Genomic DNA, 10,151 nt, shown 5'->3' with positions numbered 1-10,151 from the left:
CACAAGTAAAGGAAAATACAATATCATTGAAGTGTTGCCACTCAGTGACAATGACAATGACCTTGACCTTTCACTTTTGATATGTAGCCAATCTCTGCTATATCAGGGTCACTGTGCTTTACATAGTAAAGCTGTATAGACAAAGCTGCCATCTTAACAAGTGCATTACGGTAAAATTGTCAGGTTTTTCCAGAATTGTAATTTGTAAGATTACACAAAGTTGCATTAAGTAATTTCATATATTAAGTCCAGCTCATGGTAGTGTAAAAATGGTGAACGTAGAAAAACTACTGAAATACTTTGTTTACTTAAAGCTGCATTAATCACTTCCAGAGAAACAATAAAACAAGCCATGTTGCCAGATTATAAAGTTGCAATGGCTAATGTGTTAGCAAACAGTCGCCTCATCGCACAACCAGCAGACATTTGGAGTCTTCGTTCTGTCCACTTGATGAATGTAAGTCACCCTCATTTTAGGTCTAGCTTCCACCATCTCCTGCGAAAAATATCTGGCTATTTGCTAATTTTGTCTGTCTGATGTTGGGCAGGCAGCGCACAGTGAGTTTATCAAAGCATGTTTGGGCGAAACTGCTGCTACACTAAAAAACACTAACAGGCCCTGTAGTGTTGCTGAGGTTTGTAATTATGTAGGATTTCAGCACTACAAGCTACCCTTGAACATCATATAATATGTAATTTGATTCAGTTTTGATTCTATCAAAGATATTGGTTAATGCAGGTTAAAGTGAAGCAGTCCCACAAGGGAATGCTACTTCATTAGAGATGCTGCACAATGTAAGAACTTGCAGTTAAATGTAAGTTTAAAAGTTAATAAATGTTCTCATTGTGACCAATGTTCTTTTCACAGTGCAAACCCTTTTTTATTATAATGTATATAGTAGTACATTACAGAGCTCCCTTTGCTATTTAAACTGCCTCTGCTTCCTCACACCTGCACCTTTGAGGAGGAAAAAGATGTGTTTTGTGTTGACAAACCTAAACCTGTGAAGACCTTATGAACTTGTATGTAAAACCTTAATCTGTGAAGTAATGAACACTTACAGCTCTCAGATAAAGATGTTGAAAAAGAAAGTACAATATTTCTCTCTTAAATGTGGTGGAGTAAGAAGGGCTGCACCTCAAAATTATTTTGGCTGATTGCGTGGTATAAATTCAATTCTATTCTAAAATCTTACCCACTGCAGCTAAAACATAATAAACACCTCAATTGTTCACCTTCTTTATGTTGCCAAACGCTGTTGCATCCAGATGGCTCAGACTACAAAATAGCCAAACTAAATACTGACGTTTTGAAATGAGAAAAGAATTGTAACTACCCTTGCAGAATTTATAGGCATGTTAGATACTGAAATGAGCTTTAAAATGTGAAATGATGCCTTCACTACTTCATTAGTAGCCATTCCTGCTGAAATTAAGTTGGCTGTGACTGTGAATACCAAGCTGCAGGATGTGTGAGCTCAAAAAGCACATTTGTTTCCCTTCCTCCTGCTGAAGTACCTTTTTTAGAGCATCAGTATCGCCGGAGAAGATCACACCCTGTATGGCACCAGCTCCATCACAAGTGCCGTTGCCTGGCCTGGAGACAGATTTAAGAGACAAAGGCAGGCGGGATGGCCACAAGAAAAAAAGGGGGCTCTTTGTTAGCTCCTAATGAGGATAAGAAAAAATATGGAGTCTTTTCTTTTCCTTCTTAACTCCTTGAGATGCCTTGACAGGGGTGATAAAGACAGCGAGAAAAAATGGGGATCATTTTGTGGAGCTGGCTGCAGCAGAGATGGAGGTTTCCAGAAATAGAAAAGTTTAAAGGTGCTGCACTGATGGACAAATGTGTCGTTACAACCTTCAACTGCTTCTCCACTGTTATTGATCAAGAAAAACTGTCCACCTTACTTTAGTAAAGCGCTTGCTGCCTCATTTTCTCATACGGATTTGCCTTTTACCCCACTGCTAGTTTTCTTATTCATTTTACCATCTTGTTTTATTGTATATGAATGCTGTACCAGCTGCCCTGATCTAAATATTCAAAACCAAATGAGCCATGCAGGAATTCATCTAGGTAGCATGCTGACAAATGTAAGAGTTTGAGTGCATTTGGAAAACAGGACCTTTCGTTTAGTGACAAGTGGACACTCAATACTAACTATGAAACAGATTAACAAACATATGAATTAGGCTTGTCACAGACCATAGTTGAGTTGATTTAGGCTAACAAAGCCCCAGAGGGGCTCAGCTGTAAATCTGCCTCTGAAAGCACATCTCCACATGTACTTTGACCTCAATGTCAATCTCAGAAACAGGTTGTCCTTGCAAGTTTGTAACACTGAGAAACTGAAACTGATCCAAAAATCATATTTTAAGGTAATGGCTATGCCCCATGGCTTTCAACGGCCCACTCAGCACTTCAGAGGCCAAACAGTATTAGTAATAGAACAATGTCATGCCAGGTTTGTTTGGTTAGCTGAACACACACACACACACACACACACACACATACTTCCAAACTAATGTACAGCAGCCATGTATAGTTTATATGGAGCCCTAAAACTGACAATTTTGTATATTTTGACTTATCTGATAACCTTTTACTACATTTTGCGCAATAAACTTAAAGTATGTCTAACTAGCATCCTTGTCAAGACTGCACACCAGTAGCTATCTTGGGTGTTCTCTCCTGTCTACACCAGTGGAATACTTATTACGCCTCCACCATCACTGACTTCACCTGTTGCTTATATACATATTGAGAAATATGAGTATGTGACTCATAAATAAAGTCACATACTCATAAATAAACAAATAAATCCATGAACCTTAAACAACTTTGGTTCTCTTTGGCATTGATTGTCCAAGTCTCTGGAACTGTTCTGCAGGTTTGAACACCATTCTTCCAAAAGATATTCCCTCATTTGGGGTCCCACAAGGCTCAGTCCTTGGCCCTATTTTGTTCAGTTTATATCTGTTGCTCCTTGGCCATGTTATTTGCCATTTCACCCCTCTGTCCTACCATTGTTACGCCGATGACTCCCAATTGTATGTCTCATTTAGCTCTGAAAATTGTAACAACCTGGATTCTCTGCATTGCTGCCATGCTGCCATTAAGGACTGGATGGCATCCAACTTCCTGCAACTGAACACAGACAAGACTGAAGTCCTAGTTATTGATCCTGATCATATTTCTAATAGTGTCATCCCCCTCCTTGGACCACTAACAGCTAACACAAAACATTCTGCTAGAAACTTGGGAGTTGTTTTTTATCAGTACCTCAACTTCAATCAGCACATTAAGAGTCTAGTTTAATCATGCTTCTTACAAATCAGAAATATCGCCAAACTCAAACCAATGCTCCCCAAGAAAATAGTGGAACAACTTATCCACACCCACATTTCTTCTCGCTTAGATTACTGTAACTCCTTATTCACTTAAATAAGGAGTTAAAAATGCCTAAATGATTTGCCCGTCTACAGTTAGTTCATAATGCAGCAGCAAGACTCCTCACAAGACTCCTCGTAGGGAACACATCACCCCTGTCCTGGCTGAATTACACTGGCTCCCCATCCGTTACAGAATTCAATTTAGTTTTAGATTTAGTTTAGTTTAGATTTAGTTTAGATTTTATTCAATTTTACTGATTACTTTTAAATCCCAACATGGTCTGGCTACCTTTTACATTTCATAACTTTTAACTCCTTACTCAGCTCCGAAACCCCTCAGATCAGTAAATCAAATGCTTTTAAAAGTTCCACGGTCCAGGCTTAAAACCAAAGGGGATCATGCTTTGACTGTTTTAGCTCCAACGCTGTGGAACAAACTCCCCCTCAACATCAGATCAACCTCACTTTAAAAAGCTTTTCAATATTTGCATTTGTATAATATTTGTATGCCTATTCAAATATTTTAATTTTGTTATTTATATTTTGTTTTATCTTTCAATGTTTAATTATTTGCACATTTTAATTCTGTTTTTTTTGTTTTATCTGTATGGTATTGTATTTTGTGAAGCACCTTGTAACTCTGGTTTGTAAAGGCGGTATAGAAATAAAGTTAATTATTATTATTATTATTATTATTTGGTGTTTTTATGACAGCGGTTGATGGATGCCAAGTTCGTCTAGATGACCTTGTTGGCTGTAGTGTTTTTTCTTTTGCAGAGATAATAGTGTATCTACAGCCTCCTGTCTATAACTACACTTGGTTCAACTGCACCATTTCAGCTGTGACTGTTACATTAATGTCACCTAATCTTAGCCATCTAAGTTACAGTGCATCATGGCCAACAGTTAATCTCAGCTGCACCAGCATCACCTTTTTGAGAGCTCCTGTGGTTTAGAATCCTATTAACCTGTTGGCTGATGATCTCTCCTGTTTTTGGAAGATCTTTAGCTACTGGACTCTGAACCCAAGCTAGCTGCCCATGCATGACTTAGAGTAATAAAGGCATAGTTAACATTTTTGTGCTGTGTTACTCCCTTGAAGCTGCTTGGTGGTGGACAGTGATGAACTGTGTACTGGGCAGCTCTCAAGTGTGAATTAATGGGTTTAACAGTGTGAGTGCAAAAGAAAGAACTACTGGAGAAGTATGGCCAGATTCCCCAAAAGATCATTTCAGTCCCCTTCCCCTCACAGTCACCCCTAACAATTTCCTGGTAAACACTGTGCCAAGAGAGCTACAGGTGCTGTCCTGTCACTTCCAATTAGATACCAGCTATCCAAATGTTGAGCTCCGTTAAGCAAGTGTCAGGACATCATTAGCAACGGGTCAAACTGCATTATGCTCAGACACCCCAATCGTTATGGACAAACAGGCTGGCTTGTGCACAGCACACAGAAAATAGGTGTCAGTGGAAGGTAAACAAGACTTCACTCAAACATGCATAACATTTCAGGAAGATTTTCCCACTCAGAGAATCTTACAGTATGCTATATTTTCTCCTCAGACAACAGCTTGAATGTCCGGCTTCAAGTACAGCAGCAAGCATTTGAGCAAACACAGTGTCTGGGGAAAGTAAAGAACATGTTTGATATCCTGCCAAGCCTCTTGGACATAAGGAGTGCTTCACCAGCCGTTTTGTCACGTGTCTCCAAATGTTTACAGGTAAACCTACTTACTGATGCTGGCTCACTAAAAACCCAGGGAAGCCACTTGAACCGACAGGATAAAGCAGGATGTACATATGCAGTGTAAGATAATTACTGTACAGCTGTCAGAGCTGCAACAAGCAAACAACAAAGAAAATGTCTGTATATAAAATACTATTTGGTTGTATTTCTGCAGACACTATATGTATGCATTTACAGTACATATGTAGATTCCTGTTGTTGCATTTGTGCATGCACGTCTGTTTATTTAGATATGTTTGTATGCACCAACAGTATAGATGTTGGGAAGATACACCGCTATGTTTAATGTTTACTCTGATTACAAAAGGACACTTTGGGTGGGGGTGATGGTCTGAGTGTTTTTCAAGCTTTGGGTGGGTTTCCATTGTCGAAAATGTGTGAATTCAATTTATTACGGAGATCAGTGGCGGTGTTGTGGTGTACTACATTATATTGAGAGGTGTTTGTAATTTTTTGTCCTCCCTATTTACATACACACCTCTAAATATAATCCAGTATTAGTATTAGACAAATTGAAATTTTAAAATTATGGTGGTGCTAGATGAAAAGTCAGGGGATCACCAAAGTTATTACATTTAATCCTATGGTAAATATGAATGTCTGTACCAAATTTCATGCCAATCCATCCAAATGTTTTTGAGATATGTCAAGCAAAACCACAAATGGGAACCTCATGGTGGTGCTAAAGGAAAAGTCACCAAATCACCAAAGTCAGTAGGAATCATCCCCTGTGGACCATGAATGTTGGTACCAACTGTCATGGCAATCTATTCAACACATGTTGAGATATTTTAGTCTGGACAAAGTAGTGACCTGACCAAGCAACTAAGCAACCCATTCCTAGAACCATGCCACGAGCATTCATTCATTCATAAAAATGAATTTATATATAATTGTAGAAAATTTTTTATCTACTTTTGGTTTTATTTGTTTTGAGAAGCCTTTAGATGTTTGAACCTGATAAGACCAAAGAGATACTGGCTAAGTTGGCTGGATGACTCAACTCCAAATGCAGCAGATACAAAAAAGTGTCAAAACTTTTATTAGGCAAGCTACATTGATTTCTATCTCCTGGACCAAAAAGTATACTGTGTAATTTTCCCCTTTTCACTCATTCATCTGTTGAAGCTTTCAATCAGTCTTCAAATCCCACAATTCTCATCTGGACCATCATCCTGTTGACTTTCCGTTGACTTTAGTTTAATTAGAAATAGTTACAGATTCTGTGTATTGGAACGTGGCACACACCTATAATGACATACAATAATCTCAAAGCAGCTATCAGTCACAGAATTCATTAGTAACCATCCCTCAATGTTAAGCGATCCAGTGTTTTGCCTTAAGGCAGTTTCCATTAACCTTCAGCTCTTTTTAAAACACACCCATTAATGATAAAATTTCCTCCGTGCAACTTCTTATAACAAATCTATTAGTGCCCAATCCTGCATATTTCTTCGAGCACGCCCCAAGCTAAACGGTTTTCAGAGCTACCGTTTCTCATTACAGTAGTAAACATTTGAAACAGGATGACATGTTAACTCTAAAAGCCTGTAAACTGCCATAGGGCTAAATAATTCTCTCTATTACATCTGCTACCAGTATAAAGCTGCAGTCTAACAAATCTAATTTTCTGGATTGTAGAGAAGCAGTCCTTTTCCTTTTCTTTGACTGATAACTATGCATGTCTCTAAGTTCGGTTGTGTTTCATAAAACCACTAACACGTTGCATTTGAGTAAATATAAAAAGGAGTTACGAGGCTGACAGGAGTAGTTTAATACTGTCCTTCCTCTGTGTGCCTGCCCAGGAGAAATCGAACAGAGCAAAGCGAAAAGCAGCGGGATGTTTTGAAATGGATTAATGCTCCCACCGTTTGAGGTTAACAGCCTGTCGCTGAGCTTCCTTATCAGATGGCCAAGATCAATGGCACAAACACATCCGCTCCTCGAACAATCTGCAGTGTTGCTGGACACTGCACTGAGAATGAAATAAAATCATTATCCAGCTGCTCGCGAAGCTATTTTATACCCATTTGTCTTCTGAATCTCACACAGTGTAAAGAGCAACATCCATTGACCTGTTTAGGAAGACTGATATTGTTATTGGAAGACAGTTTAAAAACTTGAAAACAAGGTGACACCTGACACAAAAATCTTTTTTTAGATATACAATCTGAAATGCACTGGGTGATTAAAATGTTGGACATTTGGACTCTGATGTATGTTTAGGGGCATATTACATTTCCTAGCAACAGGCCCTGTAGTCTAGTCTGTATTAAGTAGTTTGTTACCAGTTTTCATTAGTGCTTGAACTGAACCATGGACTACCAGCATGTTAGCCTTTGTGAGATACAATATGTTATACTTCAGTTGCAAAGCTGGTGGATATGAATGCAAAATGATCCCTACAGAGCCCAGCTGGTTTGATCATTTGTACACATGGATTACTATTAGTATTATGAATTAGTAATTTGTACCATGAAATGAATATTTCTTGGTGCCACAGTCACCAAGTGCTTGCTCATGGTGGGAATTTCTGGGTCTCTGTAAACAAAATTACAAAGAGTATGGTCTAGACCTGCTATATATGATAAATGCAATGAGATAACTTCTGTTATGAATTGGCCAAATTCTATTTTCGATGCCAAAAGTCACGGTTCGGTACAGCAGGGAAAACAAAAACAAAAAAGTAAACATTCAACAGTGGCTCATTGGTTATGATTCTTACTGTAACAGTTGATGCACATAAATACTGTCATATTGTCAATAAGAAAAAAATAAATGACAAATAAATAACACAAATGTCAGTAATGCTCCATTGTAAGACTGTTGATAATTCCGGAACAACTGCAGCTTGCGCTGGTTTATACAGGGCAGGCACAATGGCCTCACTAAAATGCACGTGACGACACATTGTAGCAGGGCTCGAGCACTTTGCCCATATACTTAAATTCTGTATTCTCTAAGACCCATAGACTGTATATATAGGCCGAGTATGGTCCAATATCTGCAGCGATAAATACTCCTATAGCATTAGTTATTGACTTGGTATGGTCGCTGTGGGGAGAAGGACTCGCCTTCCAGTCTGTTTTTGTCTCGTTCAAGTAGTAGACATAAATAGACTATTTTGACAGTAATAGTTTGGGTCACTGGGCGTACCGATCCGAGGAAGTCCCATACCGAACCTAACATCCTGTACCAAACGGTTTGAGACAAATACACATACCGATTACACCCCTAGACAACTCGTACATGCTGCGTCATTTGGTTACTTTTTTGGTTAATTATTCAGCCAGAGGAACACAGCAGAGCTACCCATGTTATCCTACATTTTGAAGGTAAAAATGAGACAATTATGCCTTCAGGCTGTGTAAGAGAAAAGTAATAGAACAAGGAACACTTCTTGGGGTGCAAGCATATAAATTAATATTATTACTTTTTAAGAAATAATTTATATGCAAATATATTCAACCCTTGTGTTTTTTGTCATTATGAGTTAGTTTTAGCAGTTCTCTTAGGACATTTTTGATAAGAGAGTAAAGATTTCAGGTTAGGTTTGTGTAATTCTTTTGTGTCTGTCTACCTCCTTAACAACACACACTGTGCAAGATGACATCCAAACATCTGTGAACAGCCTCAGCACCCTAAGTTCCCAAAGGTGTGACAAGGACGCTTCAACAGGAATCAACAGGTGATCCTGTGCAGCTTCTGAGTTCTGCATTTCATTTCTGAAGGACTTATTGTAGATTTCAACTACAGCTGAACTGAAACAGCAGCCTTGTGTTAACGTTACTGCACATATAGAAAACGTAAGTACATCGACATTTTCAAGACCAACATATTAAAACGAGGTGCCTTTTCAGCGTTGCAGGCAGAAGTCTGGTAACATTGAGCTAAGTTGAGCGCTGTGATCAAGTCTTTGTTTTCTTGACATTAATCTTGAAGTAATTGTGTTCACATCAGTTGGTAAGGCGCTGAGCGTCTCTTGGGAAATCAAACAGGGAATCTGCTGAAGCAGAGAGTGCTATGTTGTTGAAGTGGGACGTGTAGACGAAAAAAGAAAACTTTGGGGAACCTTGGTAGCACAGCACTATTCAAAAAACATTAAAAATGTTTGAATGAATATTTCACAGTCTCAGAATGTATGTACAGTGAAACACATTTTGCTTTCACAGTCAACAAATAGAGCCATCAATTCAATGAATATCAATGTAAACAGAATCAGTACTTTATCCTCGAGACTGTTCTCCCAGGAAGGACGACAGCATCAAACGTTTCAGCAAGGGCCCCAAAACAATATATATTTAAGTTCAAGTAACAAAGCCCTGTTGCACCCGTAGTATATATGAAGGGAGCCAGGTGACATTGTTATAGAGTGACAAAGTCCTCATTGAGAGGAGGTCAGGCTGGATGGATGGGTCAACAAAGGATCAGACGTTAACATGGGAGGCCGCTGTTCAGTTCCTACCAACAGTCAAACAGTTTTATTTAAAGCGTGACCACAATGGTTCCCTACGACGAGACTCTGACCACGAAACGCCCCTTACCTTGGTGGAATGGTCAATTTAACATTCATCATCTCATCAATTTAGGGCAGAAACAATGTAGTGGCAGAAAGTCCATTTGCTAAACAAAAGGGCTCACGGTCACCTACAACCCTGTGTCAGATGTGCTACTGATGCTGTGTTCATGTCAAAATAGAACCTGTGTAAGATAAGAAGACAATAAATCCAATATGGCCAGGGAAAGGTCAGTCAAACTATAGTGCTGATTTTTCATTTTGCTGCTGTTTTTTTAGCCCAGCAGCATTTAAATGCAAACACCTACATTGTTGCTGACAATTCTCCACAGAGTTTTAGATAGATTTTTAGAGTGGTTTTAGATTTAGATTTGTTTCATTACTGTAGACAAATTGACTTGCAAACATTTCAAACTTGAAATAAGTAATCCATCACAGTGAACCCTTTCTCACCTCTCACCTATTTATTTGTTGTCATGTGGTACTGCTGCTGCG

The sequence above is a fragment of the Siniperca chuatsi genome, linkage group LG9 (assembly GCF_020085105.1).
Source record: "Siniperca chuatsi isolate FFG_IHB_CAS linkage group LG9, ASM2008510v1, whole genome shotgun sequence".
In the NCBI taxonomy this organism is placed as follows: Eukaryota; Metazoa; Chordata; class Actinopteri; order Centrarchiformes; family Sinipercidae; genus Siniperca; species Siniperca chuatsi.
The sequence above is the reverse complement of the archived record's forward strand: the minus strand, read 5'-3'. Positions refer to the sequence as shown.